The sequence below is a fragment of the Mustela nivalis genome, assembly GCF_964662115.1.
Source record: "Mustela nivalis genome assembly, chromosome: 3".
NCBI classification, from domain to species: Eukaryota; Metazoa; Chordata; class Mammalia; order Carnivora; family Mustelidae; genus Mustela; species Mustela nivalis.
In genome coordinates this window covers 30,958,462-30,975,354 of record NC_139022.1, presented here as the reverse complement: position 1 = coordinate 30,975,354, position 16,893 = coordinate 30,958,462, and the positions used below count along the sequence as shown (strand labels likewise).

Below are 16,893 nucleotides of genomic sequence, written 5' to 3'. Positions count from 1 at the left end.
CTCTTTCTGTTTCAAGGTTTATTTTCTTCCTTCTGCTTGCACATGGCTTAGGGTTTTTTTTCCTTTTTATTTCTTTGAGATGTAAAGTGTGGATTTCTTTTAAATTTTTTTTTCCTTTTTCTTAATGTAGGGATTATCACTGTAACCTCTTTGAACTGCTTTTTATGTGACACATATATTTTGGCATGTTGCTTGTTCATTATGTTTGTGCAAGATATTTTTTTAATTTTTTTATTTTTTATAAACATATATTTTTATCCCCAGGGGTACAGGTCTGTGAATTGCCAGGTTTACACACTTCACAGCACTCACCAAAGCACATACCCTCCCCAATGTCCATAACCCCACCTCCCTTCTCCCAACCCCCCTCGTCCCAGAAACCCTCAGTTTGTTTGGTGAGATTAAGAGTCACTTATGTTTTGTCTCCCTACAATCCCATCTTGTTTCATTGATTCTTCTCCTAGCCAATTAAGCCCTCATGTTGCATCACCACTTCCTCATATCAGGGAGATCATATGATGGTTGTCTTTCTCTGCTTGACTTATTTCGCTAAGCATGATATGCTCTAGTTCCATCCATGTTGTCACAAATGGCAAGATTTCATTTCTTTTGATGGCTGCATAGTATTCCATTGTGTATATATACCACTTCTTCTTTCATCTGTTGATGGACATCTAGATTCTTTCCATAGTTTGGCTATTGTGGACATTGCTGCTATAAACATTCGGGTGCGCCTGCCCCTTTGGATCACTACGTTTGTATCTTTAGGGTAAATACCCAGTAGTGCAATTGCTGGGTCATAGGGCAGTTCTATTTTCAACACTTTGATGAACCTCCATGCTATTTTCCAGAGTGGTTGCACCAGCTTGCATTCCCACCAACAGTGTAGGAGGGTTTCCCTTTCTCCGCATCCTCGCCAGCATCTCTCATTTCCTGACTTGTTGATTTTAGCCATTCTGACTGGTGTGAGGTGATATCTCATTGTGGTTTTGATTTGTATTTCCCTGATGCCGAGTGATATGGAGCACTTTTTCATGTGTCTGTTGGCCATCTGGATGTCTTCTTTGCAGAAAGGTCTGTTCATGTCCTCTGCCCATTTCTTGATTGGATTATTTGTTCTTTGGGTGTTGAGTTTGCTAAGTTCTTTATAGATTCTGGACACTAGTCCTTTATCTGATATGTCGTTTGCAAATATCTTCTCCCATTCTGTCAGTTGTCTTTTGATTTTGTTAACTGTTTCCTTTGCTGTGCAAAAGCTTTTGATCTTGATGAAATCCCAATAGTTCATTTTTTCCCTTGCTTCCCTTGCCTTTGGCGATGTTCCTAGGAAGATGTTGCAGCGGCTGAGGTCGAAGAGGTTGCTGCCTGTGTTCTCCTCAAGGATTTTGATGGATTCCTTTCTCACATTGAGGTTCTTCATCCATTTTGAGTCTATTTTCATGTGTGGTGTAAGGAAATGGTCCAATTTCATTTTTCTGCATGTGGCTATCCAATTTTCCCAACACCATTTATTGAAGAGGCTGTCTTTTTTCCATTGGACATTCTTTCCTGCTTTGTAAAGATTAGTTGACCATAGAGTTGAGGGTCTATTTCTGGGCTCTCTATTCTGTTCCATTGATCTATGTGTCTGTTTTTGTGCCAGTAACATGCTGCCTTGATGATGACACCTTTGTAATAGAGCTTGAAGTCCGGAATTGTGATGCCACCAACTTTGGCTTTCTTTTTCAATATCCCTTTGGCTATTCGAGTTTTTTTCTGGTTCCATATAAATTTTAGAATTATTTGTTCCATTTCTTTGAAAAAGATGGATGGTACTTTTTTTTTAAGATTATTTATTTATTTGACAGAGAGAGATCACAAGAAGGCAGAGAGGCAGGCAGAGAGAGAGAGAGAGAGAGGAGGAAGCAGACTCCCTGCTGAGCAGAGAGCCCGATGTGGGACTTGATCCCAGGACCCTGAGATCATGACCCGAGCCAAAGGCAGCGGCCTATCCCCCTGAGCCACCCAGGCGCCCTGGATGGTACTTTGATAGGAATTGCATTAAATGTGTAGATTGCTTTAGGTAGCATAGACATTTTCACAATATTTATTCTTCCAATCCAGGAGCATGGAACATTTTTCCATTTCTTTGTGTCTTCCTCAATTTCTTTCATGAGTACTTTATAGTTTTCTGAGTATAGGTTCTTAGCTTCTTTGATTAGGTTTATTCCTAGGTATCTTATGGTTTTGGGTGCAATTGTAAATGGGATTGACTCCTTAATATCTCTTTCTTCTGTCTTGCTGTTGGTGTAGAGAAATGCAACTGATTTCTGTGCATTGATTTTATATCCTGACACTTTACTGAATTCCTGTACAAGTTCTAGCAGTTTTGGAGTGGAGTCTTGTGGGTTTTCCACATATAGTATCATATCATCTGCGAAGAGTGATAATTTGACTTCTTCTTTGCCGATTTGGATGCCTTTAATTTCCTTTTGTTGTCTGATTGTTGAGGCTAGGACTTCTAGTACTATGTTGAATAGCAGTGGTGATAATGGACATCCCTGCCGTGTTCCTGACCTTAGCGGAAAAGCTTTCAGTTTTTCTCCATTGAGAATGATATTTGCGGTGGGTTTTTCATAGATGGCTTTGATGATATTGAGATATGTGACCTCTATCCCTACACTTTGAAGAGTTTTGATCAGGAAGGGATGCTGTACTTTGTCAAATGCTTTTTCAGCATCTATTGAGAGTATCCTATGGTTCTTGTTCTTTCTTTTATTGATGTGTTGTATCACATTGACTGATTTGCGGATGTTGAACCAAACTTGCAGCCCTGGAATAAATCCCACTTGGTCGTGGTGAATAATCCTTTTAATGTACTGTTGAATCCTATTGGCTAGTATTTTGGTGAGAATTCTCGCATCTGTGTTCATCAAGGATATTGGTCTATAACACTCTTTTTTGATGGGATCCTTGTCTGGTTTTGGGATCAAGGTGATTCTGGCCTCATAAAATGAGTTTGGAAGTTATCCTTCCATTTCTATTTTTTGGAACAGTTTCAGGAGAATAAGAATTAGTTCTTCTTTAAATGTTTGGTAGAATTTCCCCGGGAAGCCGTCTGGCCCTGGGCTTTGGTTTGTTTGGAGATTTTTAATGACTGTTTCAACCTCCTTACTGGTTATGGGTCTGTTCAGGCTTTCTATTTCGTCCTGGATCAGTTGTGGTAGTTTATATGTTTCTAGGAATGCATCCATTTCTTCCAGATTGTCAAATTTATTGGCGTAGAGTTGCTCATAGTATGTTCTTATAATAGTTTGTATTTCTTTGGTGTTAGTTGTGATCTCTCCTCTTTCATTCATGATTTTATTTATTTGGGTCCTTTCTCTTTCCTTTTTGATAAGTCTGGCCATGGGTTTATCAATTTTATTAATTCTTTCAAAGAACCAGGTCCTAGCTTCGTTGATTGTTCTACTGTTTTTTTGGTTTCTATTTCATTGATTTCTGCTCTGATCTTTATGATTTCTCTTCTCCTGCTGGGCTTAGGGTTTCTTTCTTGTTCTTTCTCCCCCTCCTTTAGGTGTAGGGTTAGGGTGTGTACCTGAGACCTTTCTTGTTTCTTGAGAAAGGCTTGTACCGCTCTATATTTTCCTCTCAGAACTGCCTTTGTTGTGTCCCACAGATTTTGAATGGTTGTAATTTCATTATCATTTGTTTCCATGATTTTTATCAATTCTTCTTTAATTTCCTGGTTGACCCATTCATTCTTTAGAAGGATGCTGTTTAGTCTCCATGTATTTGGGTTCTTTCCAAACTTCCTTTTGTGGTTGAGTTCAGCTTCAGAGCATTGTGGTCTGAAAATATGCAGGGAATGATCCCAATCTTTTGATACCAGTTGAGTCCTGATTTAGGACCGAGGATGTGATCTATTCTGGAGAATGTTCCATGTGCACTAGAGAAGAATGTGTATTCTGTTGCTTTGGGATGAAATGTTCTGAATATATCTGTGATGTCCATCTGATCCAGTGTGTCATTTAAGGCCTTTATTTCCTTGTTGATCTTTTGCTTGGATGATCTGTCCATTTCAGTGAGGGGGAGTGTTAAAGTCCCCTACTATTATTGTATTATTGTTGATGTGTTTCTTTGATTTTGTTATTTATTGGTTTATATACTTGGCTGCTCCCACATTAGGGGCATAGATATTTAAAATTGTTAGATCTTCTTGTTGGACAGATCCTTGGAATATGATATAGTGTCCTTCCTCATCTCTTATTATAGTCTTTGGCTTAAAATCTATTGATCTGATATAAGGATTGCCACTCCTGCTTTCTTCTGATGACCATTAGCATGGTAAATTCTTTTCCACCCCCTCACTTTAAATCTGGAGATGTCTTCAGGCTTAAAATTAGTTTCTTGTAGGCAACATATCGATGAGTTTTGTTTTTTTATCCATTCTGATACCCTGTGTCTTTTGATTGGGGCATTTAGCCCATTAATATTCAGGATAACTATTGAGAGATATGAATTTTGTGCCATTGTGCCTGTAAGGTGACTGTTACTTTATATGGTCTCTGTTCCTTACTGATCTACCACTTGTAGGCTCTCTCTTTGCTTAGAAGACCCCTTTCAATATTATCTGTAGAGCTGGTTTGGTGTTTGCAAATTCTTTCAGTTTTTTTTATCCTGGAATTTTTTTTTTTTTTTTTTTTTTTTTTTAGCAATGGGTTCTGTTGTCATTTTCTTTTAAGGTTTTATTTATTTATTCGAGAGAGAGACAGTGAGAGAGAGCATGAGCGAGGAGAAAGTCAGAGGGGGAAGCAGACTCCCCAAGGAGCTGGGAGCCTGATGTGGGACTCGATACCGGGACTCTGGGATCATGACCTGAGCCGAAGGCAGTTGTACAACCAACTGAGCCACCCAGGTGTCCCTGTCCTGGAAGCTTTTATTCTCTCCTTCTATTTTCAATGATAGCCTAGCTGGATATAGTATTCTTGGCTGCATGTTTTTCTCGTTAAGTGCTCTGAAAATATCATGCCAGCTCTTTCTGGCCTGCCAGGTCTCTGTGGATTAGTCCGCTGCCAATCTAATATTTTTACCATTGTATGTTACAGACTTCTTGTCCTGGGCTGCTTTCAGGATTTTCTCTTTGTCACTGAGACTTGTAAATTTTCCTATTAGGTGACAGGGTGTGGGCCTATTCTTATTGATTTTGAGGGGCATTCTCTGAACCTCCTGAATTTTGATGCTTGTTCCATTTGCCATATTGGGGAAAATCTCCCCAATAATTCTCTCCATTATACCTTCTGCTCCCCTCTCTCTTTCTTCTTCTGGAATCCCAATTATTCTAATGTTGTTTCGTCTTATGGTGTCACTTATCTCTGGAATTCTCCCCTCATGGTCCAGTAGCTGTTTGTCCCTCTTTTGCTCAGCGTCTTTATTTTCTGTCATTTGATCTTCTATATCGCTAATTCCTTCTTCTGCCTCATTTATCCTAGCAGTGAGAGCCTCCATTTTTTATTGCACCTCATGAATAGCTTTTTTGATTTCAACTTGGTTAGATTTTAGTTCTTTTATTTCTCCAGAAAGGGCTTTTATGTCTCCTGAGAGGGTTTTTCTAATAACTTCCATGCCTTTTTCGAGCCCGGCTAGAACCTTGAGAATTGTCATTCTGAACTCTAGATCTGACATATTACCAATGTTTGTATTGATTAGGTCCCTAGCCTTTGGTACTGCCTCTTGTTCTTTTTTTTTGTGGTGAATTTTTTCCACCTTGTCATTTTGTCCAGATAAGAGTATATGAAGGAGCAAATAAAATACTAAAAGGGTTGCAACAACCACAGGAAAATATGCTTTAACCAAATCAGAAGGTTCCCAAATCATGAGGGGGGAGAAAGGGGATAAAAAGAGGTTCAAAAAGAAAAAAATAAAAAAAAAGAATAGAAAAGAATTTTTAAAAAAAGAAAACTAATAAAGAAAAATATAAAAGAGAAAAAATATATATATTAGATAAACTAGTTAAAAAAGAAAAGGATAAAATTTTTTAAAAATTTAGCAGAAGAAATGTCTGTTCATGTCCTCTGCCATGTTTATAGCAGCAATGTCCACAATAGCCAAACTATGGAAAGAACCTAGATGTCCATCCACAGATGAATGGATCAAGAAGATGTGGTATATATACACAATGGAATACTATGCAGCCATCAAAAGAAATGAAATCTTGCCATTTGCGACAACGTGGATGGAACTAGAGCGTATCATGCTTAGCGAAATAAGTCAAGCAGAGAAAGACAACTATCATATGATCTCCCTGATATGAGGAAGTGGTGATGCAACATGGAGGCTTAAGTGGGTAGGAGAAGAATAAATGAAACAAGATGGGATTGGGAGGGAGACAAACCATAAGTGACTCTTAATCTCACAAAACAAACTGAGGGTTGCTGGGGGGAGGGGGTTTGGGAGAAGGGGGTGGGATTATGGACATTGGGGAGGGTATGTGCTTTGGTGAGTGCTGTGAAGTGTGTAAACCTGGTGATTCACAGACCTGTACCCCTGGGGATAAAAATATATGTTTATAAAAAATAAAAAGTTAAAAAAAAAATTTAGCAGAAGAAGATAAAAAAATGAAAAAGAAAAAAATTAAATTAACTGCAAGACTAAAAAAATCAAGGGATGGGGCGCCTGGGTGGCTCAGTGTGTTAAAGCCTCTGCTTTCGGCTCAGATCATGATCCCAGGGTCCTGGGATTGAGCCCCGCATCGGACTCTCTGTTCGGCAGGGAGCCTGCTTTCCTTCCTCTCTCTTTGCCTGCCTCTCTGCCTACTTGTGACCTCTGTCAAATAAATTTTTTAAAAAATGAAGAACATCCTAGGTACTAATAGTTCATAGGTTATCATAAATGCTTTAAAAAAAACACACACACACACAGGGAGAAAGCCATGAGTTCCATGCTTTGTTTTCTCCTCCTCTGGAATTCTGCTGCTCTCCTTGGTATTGAAACCACACTACTTGGTAGGTGAACTTAGTCTTGGCTGGATTTCTTGTTGATCTTCTGGGGGAGGGGCCTGGTCTAGTGATTCTCAAGTGTCTTTGCCCCAGGTGGAATTGCACTGCTCTTACCAGGGGCTCGGCTGAGTAATCCACTTGGGTTTGCTTTCAGGAGCCTTTGTTCCATGAGCGCTTTCCCTAGAGTCCGGAGGATATGAATACAAATGCGGCCTCCTGGTCTCCCGCCCAGAGGAGCTGAGAGCCCGGGGCCCCACTCCTCAGTGTGTCCTCAGAGAATAGCGCCCAGTTACTCCCATCTGCCTGACCTCCAGCTGCACTCCGAGCTCACTGAGCCTGTGGCTGGTTCAAGGTAACCCCGAGCTGTGAGCTTACTGTCGGCTCTCTCTCTGTAGCCGGTTTTCCCATTCCAATACCTGCAAGCTCTGCAACACTCAGACACCCCTGATCCTTCTGTGACTCTGCGGGACCTGAGGCCATGCTGACCCTGCCTGGGCTTCGCCGCGGTTAAGCCTCTGGAGTGATGTCCCTCAGCGGAACAGATTTCTAAAAGTCCTGATTTTGTGCTCTGTTGCTCCGTCACTTGCCAGGAGCTGGCCCCTCCCCCCAGGGTCTATCTTCCCGTAGCTTTGGATTCACTTCTCCACCTGTCCTACCTTTCAGAAAGTGGTTTTTTTTCGGTTTCCAGAATTGCTGTTCTTCTTCTCTTAGATCTGCCGATGGATTTGCAGGTGTTTGCAATCTTTAGATAAACTATCTAGCTGATCTCCTGCTAGCTGAAGTAGTCTCAGCCTGCTACTTCTCTGCCATCTTGACTCCTCTCCTCTGCAAGGTATTTTTCATTTCCCTTTTAATTTCCTTTTGGTCCCTTGGTTGTATAGGAGCAAGTTGTTTGATATGTATATATTTCTTATTTTCCTTTCAAAAGCTTCCTCCTGGTTTCATTAATTACTTTGAATAAAATGGACTAATGTTCCCATCAATAGATATAGGGTGACAGAATGGATAAAAATGAAAGAGTCAGGGACGCCTGGGTGGCTCAGTTGGTTAAGCAACTGCCTTCGGCTCAGGTCATGATCCCAGCATCCTGGGATCGAGTCCCACATCAGGCTCCTTGCCCCGCAAGGAGCCTGCCTCTCCCTCTGACTCTGCCTGCTACTCTGCCTGTGCTCTCTCTCTCTCTCTCTCTCTGACAAATAAATAAATAAATAAAATCTTTTAAAAAAAATGAAAGAGTCATCTATACACTGCTCTCAAGAGAATCTTTACATACTTAAATACATATGCAGATTGAAAATGGGGGATTGAAGGATGCCTGAATGGCTCAGTTGGTTAAATATCTGATTTCATCCCAGATCCTGGGATCAAGCCCCATATCAGCCCCCCTGCTCAATGGGGAGTCTGCTTCTCCCTTTCCCTCCACCTCTCTCCTCTGTTCCTGCTTGCACACTCTCTCTCTAAAACAAATAAATACAATATTTAAAAAAGAAAGAAAGAGAGAGATGGAGAAGCATTTATCATGAACACTGATACAAATAGAAAGCTTCTGTAGCAATACATTTATAGTCAAAAGATACTTTAAAACAAAGATTATAACAAGAGAGAAAGAACACTCCCTGATCAAAAACAAAAGAATTCAACAAGGAGATAAAAAAATTGTATTGGAGAACACCCCAATACATAAAGCAGCTAAAAACAAATATAAAGGAAGTAATAGATTACTTAGTAATAATACAATAATAATGGGAAACTTTAACACCCTACTTTCTCAATTGATGGATCATCAAAACAGAATGTCACTACAGAAATTATGGCTTTGAATGATACATTGGACCAAACGGATTTAACTGATATATCCAGAACATTTCATCTTAAAATATTAGAATACACATTCCTTTTGGGTGCACAGGGAACATTTTCCAGAATGGATCAGATTTTAGGCCACAAAACAAACCTCAACCAATTTTAAAAGACCAAATTTATACCATGCACCTTTTTGGACCAAAATGCTATGAAATTAGAAGGCAACCAGAAGAAAAAACTTTGGAAAGAGCACAAGCACGTGGGGGTTACATAACATGGTACTACACAATGAAGGGGTAAACCTAGAAATCAAAGAAGAAATCAGAAAATACATGGAGACATGAAGATGAATACACAGTGGTCCCAAATCTTTGAGATACAGTGAAAGCAGTTCTAAGACTTAAGTTTATACCAATACAGGTCTACCTCAAGAAGCAAGAAAAATATCAAATAAACAACTTCACCTTGTACCTACAGGAGTTAGAAAATGAAGAGCAAGCAAAACCCCCCAAAAAGCAGAAAGGTGGAAATAATATAGATTACAGAAATATATGAACTACAACTCCAAAGTCAATAGAAAAGATCAATGAAACCAGGAGAAGTCACTCTGAAAAGATCAGCAAAATTGATAAGCCTCTAGCCAGAATCATAAAAAGAGGGAGTGTGGGAGAGAGGGAGAGAGGAGAGAGCCTCCCAGAAACAAAATCAGAACTAAAAGAGGAGAAATAGCAGGTGACACCACAGAAATGCAAAGGATTGCAAGAGAATATTATGAAAATTATATACCAAGAAATTGGATAACAGAGAAGAAATGGATGAATACTTAGAAACATGTGACCTCCTAAAACTTAATCAGGAAAGAAAAATTAGAAAATTTGAACAGACCAATTCCCAGCCATGAAATTGAATCATTTCTCAAAAAACTCCCCAAAACCAAAGTCAGGACAAGACAGCTTCACAGGTGAAGTTTTGCAAGTATTTAGAGAAGAGCTAATACCTGTTCTCATCAAACAATTCCAAAAAAATGGAAGAAGGTAAACTGCCAGATTCATACTGTAAAACCCTCATTAACCTGACACCAAAATCAGATAAAATAAAAACAAAAATAAAAGAGAGAGAGAGAGAGCTGCAGGCCAATATCTTTGATGAACATTACATGCAAAACCCTCACAAAATATTAGGAAGCCAAATACAAGAGTTCATTACAAAAATTGTTCACCATGATCAAGTGGGATCTATTCCCCATGCAAGTGGGGTTCAATATATTCAAATAATTCAAAATAAATCAATCATTGTAATATGTCACATGAATAAGAGAAAGAATAAAAACCATAGGATCATTTTCAGTACATGCAAAAAGAAAAAAAAAAAACACTGACAAAGTACAACACTGATTGATATAAAAATCATTGACAAAGTAGGCTTAGAGGGAGCAAACATCAACATCATAAAGCCCATATATGGAAAAACAAACAGCAAACATCATTCTCAATCATGAAAAACTGAGAACATTTCCCCTAAGGTCAGGAAGAAGACAAGATTGTCCACTCTCATCACATTTATTCAACATAGTACTGCAAGTCCCAGCCACAGCAATCAGACAAGAAAAAGGAATAAAAGACTAAAGTGGCAGGATGCAAAGTCAATGTACAGACGTCCATTGCATTTATATAAAATAATAATAAGACAGCAGAAAGGAAATTATAAAAAACAATCCCACTTACAATTGCACCAAAAATGATAAAAATACCTAGGAATAAACTACAGAGGTGAAAGATCTGCACCCTGGAAACTATGAAAAATTGATGAAAGAATGAAGATGACACATAAAAATGGAAAGATATTCCATTCTCGTGCATCGGAAGAACAAACACTGTTAAAACATCTATACAATGCATTGCAACAAACAGATTTAATACAATCCCCTAACAAAATACCAACAGCATTTTTCACAGAACTGGAACAAACAAGACTAAAATTTGTATGGAACCACAAAGACCTCAATGGCCAAAGCAATCTTGAAAAAAAAAAATGAAGCTGGAGGCATCACAACTCCAGATGCCAAGTTTTACAGCAGTAGTAATTAAAATAGTATTGGCACAAAAAATAGAAAGGAGATAAATGAAACAGAATTGAAAGCCCAGAAATACACCCACAGGTATATGGTCAATTAATATACAACAAAGGAAGCAAGACTGTGCAAAGAGAAAAAGCAGGGTTTTTTTTAAGATTTTATGTATTTACCTGACAAAGAGAAATCACAAGCAGATGGAGAGGCAGGCAGAGAGAGAGAGGGAAGCAGGCTCCCCACCGAGCAGAGAGCCCGATGCGGGACTCGATCCCAGGACCCTGAGATCATGACCTGAGCCGAAGGCAGCAGCTTAACCCACTGAGCCACCCAGGCGCCCCAAGAAAAAGCAGTTTTTTCAATAAATTGTATTAGGAAAACCAGACAGCTACAGGCAAAAGAATGAAACTGGACCACTTTATACAACATACACAAAAATAAACTAAAAATGGTTTAGAAACCAAAATGTGATTTCTGAAACCATAAAACTCCTAAAAAATTATATGCAGTAAGCTCTTGGAGATCTCCCTTAGCAACATACTTGGAGAATATGTCTTTCCAGTCAGGGTAAAGAAAAGCAAAAGTAAACTATTGTCCCTATAATGAAATAAGAAGCTTTCACACAGGGAAGGAAACTAGAAACAAAATATAATGCAACCCAGTAAATGGGAGAAGGTATTTGTAAATAAAATATCTGATAAGGGGTTAATATAGAAAATGTAAGAAGAACTTACCCAACTCAGCACCGAAAAAAAAAAAATCTGATTTAAAAATGGACAGGGGACCTGATTAGACATTACTCCTGTCCAAAAACAATAACAAACCCAAAAGCATACAAATTATCAATAGATATGAAAAGTTGATGAACATCCCTAATCACTAAGGAAATGAAAATCAAAACCACAGTGAGATATTTCACACCAGTCCGAATGGAGAATATTAAAAAGATAAAAAATAACAACTAGTGAAGATGTGGAACAAAGGGAACTGAATTCATCCAGCCATTGTGGAAAGCTGTATGGAAATTCCTCAAAAGATTAAGAACAGAAACACGATATAATCTAGTAATTCCACCACTGTGCATTTACTGAAAGAAAACAAAAACACTAATTCAAAATGGCATCTGCAACTCTTAAGTTTATTGCAGCATTATTTACAATAGTCAAGATATGGAAGCAACACATGTATTGATAGATGATACACAAGATGTGATATATATATATATATATATATATTTACATACACAATGTATTATTTCTAAAGCATAAAAAAAATGACAGCTTGCTTTTGCGACAACATGGGTGGTTTAGAGGAAATGAAATAAGTCAGAAAGAAAAAGACAAATACTGCATAAATTGACTTATATGTGACGCCTGAACAAGCAAACAACAACAAAACAGACTGTTAAATACAGAGAACAAACTGGTAGTTGAAACAGGGGAGGTGGGTGGGGGCAAAGGTGAAATAAATAAAGGAAATTAAGAGGTACAAACTTCCAGTTATAAAGAATATTCAGTCACAGAGAGAATAGTACAACACAGAGAATGTGGTCAACGATACTGGAACGATGTTGTATGGTGACGAAAGGTTACTGCACATGATGTGTTGAGCTTTGAGTAATGTATATAATGGTTTTGGCTTTTTGTTTCAAGTTTTTATTTAATTTCTACTCTGTTCACATATAGTATAATATTGGTTTCAGGAGTAGAATTTAGGGATCTAAGTGCATACTACATCAGTGTTCATCATAACAAGAGCCCTCTTTAATACCCAACACCCACTGAGCCCATCTCACAAACAACTCCCTTCCAACAATGCTCAGTTTCTTCTGTATCATTGAGTCATTTATGGTTCGCCTCCCTCTCTTTTTTTCTTTTTTCTCTTCCCCTGCCCCTCTGTTTTGTTTCTTAAATTCCACATCTAAGTGAAATCTTATGGTGTTTGACTTCCTCTGACTGATGTATTTCCCTTAGCATAATACACTCTATCTCTGTCCACATCATTGCAAATCAGGATGTTGTGCCCCTAACACTAATGGAATATTTAATGTTAATTTGCTTCCAAAAAAAAATGGTGTGAGGAGGGGAATAAACTCCATGTTGGAGAGGGATTCCTATAAACTCACCAGAGCTTACCAGGTTTTCATATTATAAATTGAAAGTATTATTGAGCTGTAGATCACATAGGCCTTATTTCTTGAATTACTTGTCACTAAAATAGAAAGTTGCTTGAAAACTCATTAATAAAAATATTTTGCCCAGAGGCAGGAAGAGCTTTGAGTGTGTTCATCTAGAACAATTACCAAATAGCAAATAAAGAGCCGAGGGTACAGGACACTGTTCATGCAATGCTGTCATTTTTGGTAAAAGCAGACTATAGATAGTACATATTTGCTCAACACACTCATAAGAATGACACGGTCTCCTCTGGTACAGAAACGTGACAAAGGGCCATTGTGTGGAGGGGGACACAGCATTGCATAAACCTTAGAACTCTTGAATTATAAACTGTCAAACTATATAGTGACCTTTTATTCAAAAACTAAATGAAAAAAGTAAAAGCTAAAGCCATAATATGGCTCCCCGGGACACAAGTTTACTGCCTATTCACTTTCCAACCCAACTGGTTATACTGCCTTTTTCTTCCTGCACTAATCACCCAGAGTAAGCAAAAACCCACCAGGTTTCAGAAGACTACTCTCACTTCAGACACCAGCTGAACTTGGCCAAATTCACTAGGTTATTAGAATCTCGAACCCACAGTCTACAAATCTGAGAGTTCCCATAAGCCTCTCAGGCTTGCTAATACATGGCAATGATTCATATGAGTCAAGAAAGTTTTACACATAGGAGTAGAGTTTTATCTAAAAGGAAATACACAGGGTGAGGTCTGGGAGCAAGTACTCAGCTTCCATGTCTCTCCCCATAGAATAGGACACATCACCTTCCCAAACATCAAAGCAAACATCAACCAAGAAGTCCACTGACCCTAGCAGAGTTTTGATTGGGATTTCAGTACATAGATATGATTGATCAAATCATGGGCTACTTGACTGAGTACTCCCTTCTCACCTCCCTTATCCCCAGAGGTTCAGCTGACCCAAACTCTCCACCCTCTATTCCCATGGTTAGTCTTCCTGGTGACCAGCCATTGACCTGAAGCTATCTAAGATCCTGCCTGGAATCACTTCATTAACATAACAAAGTCAGCTCCTGTCACCCAGGAAATTCCCAGGGTCTTTGAACCTCTGTGGCAGGAGCCAAGGACAAGGCTAGATAGAATCTTTATTAGGCTTCACTCCACATACGGTGTGGGCTGTCCAAGGTTAAGAGAGAAAGCACAAGGTTCATTTTCCCAGGATTCAGGCCTATATTCTCTGACTGTGGATTCAAATTCTACCTCGCCTGAAGCCCAGGCCCTGATTAGGGTGTCCTTTGGGGGTTACTGAGAGGCCTCCTGCCTGGGGTCCTATTCCCTCCTCTCACTCATGATGCCAAAAACACACAAAATCAATGGCCATGGTGCCTTTTACTATCCCTTTCCAGCAAAATGGCTGCGTTTCTCAGAAAAGGAGCCTGCAGCTCTTTGTTTCACTTTCTGTTCCTGCCAATGTAGAGCCCTGCATCTGCTGGCTGCTTCTTTACTGTGGCCAGATTCCTGTGAGGGTGGAGCAGAAGCCAGAGATTACTTAAATCCTGCCTGCTTCTCAAACACAGTTTAGACATTTGGGGTGACCATCAGCTCTTTATCTCTGCGGTGATCATACCAGCACACAGGACCTGTTCCAGTGCAAGGCTAGTCTGAGCAGAGCAGTGCTCCCGCTGTGGGCTGCAAGGAGCTCTTCAGCCAGTCCCAGAATTTCCTGAGCTGCCAGGGGATACAATTCAGAGCTCAACTCTGACACCAGGAGTCTCTTTTCCTCCAGGAGCTGGTAAGCAAGACACCACTGTGGATTGAGTACAGATCTAAAAACAGAATTACAGATTTGTATATCTAAGGCTGGAAGAGACTAGATGCTTATTTTGGGTGATGTGGACTTGATAGCCTGAGGGGCAGATTTCTAAGGATGACTGTGATCCAGTTGGAGAATTTAACTATTTGGGACATTTTCAGAGGGCAGTTGGAGAACAAACTTTATTCCTGTGAACACAGAAGGATTATGTGATTGTCAGGGATGTCAGTGGATTAGGGCTTTCCCCAAGAACTTCTGTATCAGACAACCCACATCTCATGCCTAAATACCTTTCACTGCAAAGACAATGCATATTATCTGTTTTTAAAAAAATTCAACTGAAAATTTTAAAGAGCTGGTTGGTTTTTATTAAATGACTCCTGAGTTCTGCAGCATCTTATCTAGCGAAGAGTAAGAGCTCCACTGAGCTGTAGGAATGGACATGTTTTTAGAGGAAGAGAGAAAGAAATCATCAGTAAAGAATACACTGTTTCCATCAAAATCACTCCGCCAAAGGGAAGGGAAAGGGTCTATCAGCTAATTTCTTCATGCTGATCAGGCAATTCCAATGGTGACTGGCTCCAGGATACATTCATGGAGGATTAAACTGTAGTTAGGTTCCATAGTAGGTCTTTGTTTGAGGAGTCAAAGCCTTAACTTAAGAGGCCTGCTATGGCCCTGTGACCCTGTGGCCCTGTGTCACAGTTCCCCCCTCTTGATCAACTCTCAGCTGAACTTGGAGATGTGATCAAAGTGTAAGCAACTGGGGCCACTTCCAGCTACTGTTCAGTGCTTCTCGCAGCTTTTGTTGATCCCTTGCGTGATAGTCATATGTCATCATGTTTTTGCTTACCCTCTATGATGCTCACAGGTGATGATTTCAGGTTCACAATTTTTGGATCATCCATGCTTTTCATTCCTTCTCTGATGTTCCAGCCTCAGGGAGATTATTTGCTTAGTGGTTAGTTCCCTGAATATTCACTGAAAATGTGGAGAGAAGACAATGTACCTGTCAGATTATTGCGGGTTTTCTAGGCGGCATAAGGTTCCTAATTATAGGATAAATGTTAGAGTTCAGTTTGAAGCCATGGTATCCAAGACTAAGGAATCAAAATTAAATATGTCAAAGAAAGACCCTGCTGAAGGAGTTATCTCTTTTAAAACAAGTGGCTTACTGAGTGATCATATGTCCAAAGGCAATCCCTTAGGGCAGGCAAACCCAGTAGTTTGGACGGGTTTATAATTTTTAAGTTTGACATTTCCGTTAGATCTCTGAAACTTGCATCATAGTTGTGAGTGATAGGACCAGTGACGATTCCAAGAAGTTTGCAAGGTTTTGTTAAGGCTAATATCATTTATCCAAGGAAGCAGCTGATTGATCACCAGAGATTGTGGAAGCTATATTGCAAGTAGCAAACACATTTTCTAATAGTTGCTTTGCCACCATGAGGGCATCAGCCTTGCAGCAGAGGAAATCTTCAACCTATTACAAACATATACATACAATAACAGGAACATATTGATAACCCATACTAGGTAGCAACTGAATAAAATCCATCTGCAGCTGTTCAAAGTCCAGAGGGAATACGTGTGAGTTCTCTGGAGGCACAAATAATTTTTCCAGGATAATGGACCTGAGAAGTCCCACATGGCTGGTAGACTATTTCCACCATTTTATACGAGTGTCCTCACTAATAGCTAGTCATAGCTTGAGTCATCTTAAATGCACCATAATGGATGAAGGAATGAAATCAAAACAAAATGAAAAAAAGGGCGGGGTGTTTTACCAGTAATCCAGGAAGTATCAAGCAGACAGATTTCTTGGGTTTCTCAAAGCCCTGACCGTTCAACTTATGGCCATGGTTTATCCTTTTGTCTGACTCAGAAGCAGAGGGTTGCCTTTATACCCTGACATCAGCATAGCAGAAACTTCACAATGAGGCGACATTTTTGCAGAGGCAGAATGGATGCTACCCACATGTGCCACATTCTTTATAGATTCTTTGGCCGGCTGCCTTTGTGAGAGACAGCTGGGGCATTTTCCTGGCACTCTGGTTCAAGTCCTTTTAGAGTGAGCCTGTTTAACGACAGCA

General features: G+C 39.5%; 1 pseudogene across 1 annotated transcript in view; it reads right to left on the bottom strand.

Annotated features, from left to right (window-relative positions):
• LOC309861903 (interferon-gamma-inducible GTPase 10 pseudogene) overlaps nucleotides 1–15,708 on the bottom strand; it is a 32,092-nt pseudogene extending 16,384 nt beyond the window's left edge. The window contains exons 1-2 of the transcript in view: nucleotides 15,654–15,708; nucleotides 14,615–14,715 (exon numbers count right to left, since the gene is read on the bottom strand). The product of the transcript in view is annotated as an interferon-gamma-inducible GTPase 10 pseudogene (transcript). The remainder of the gene's footprint in view (nucleotides 1–14,614; nucleotides 14,716–15,653) is intronic.
• Nucleotides 15,709–16,893: the final 1,185 nt, after the last annotated feature.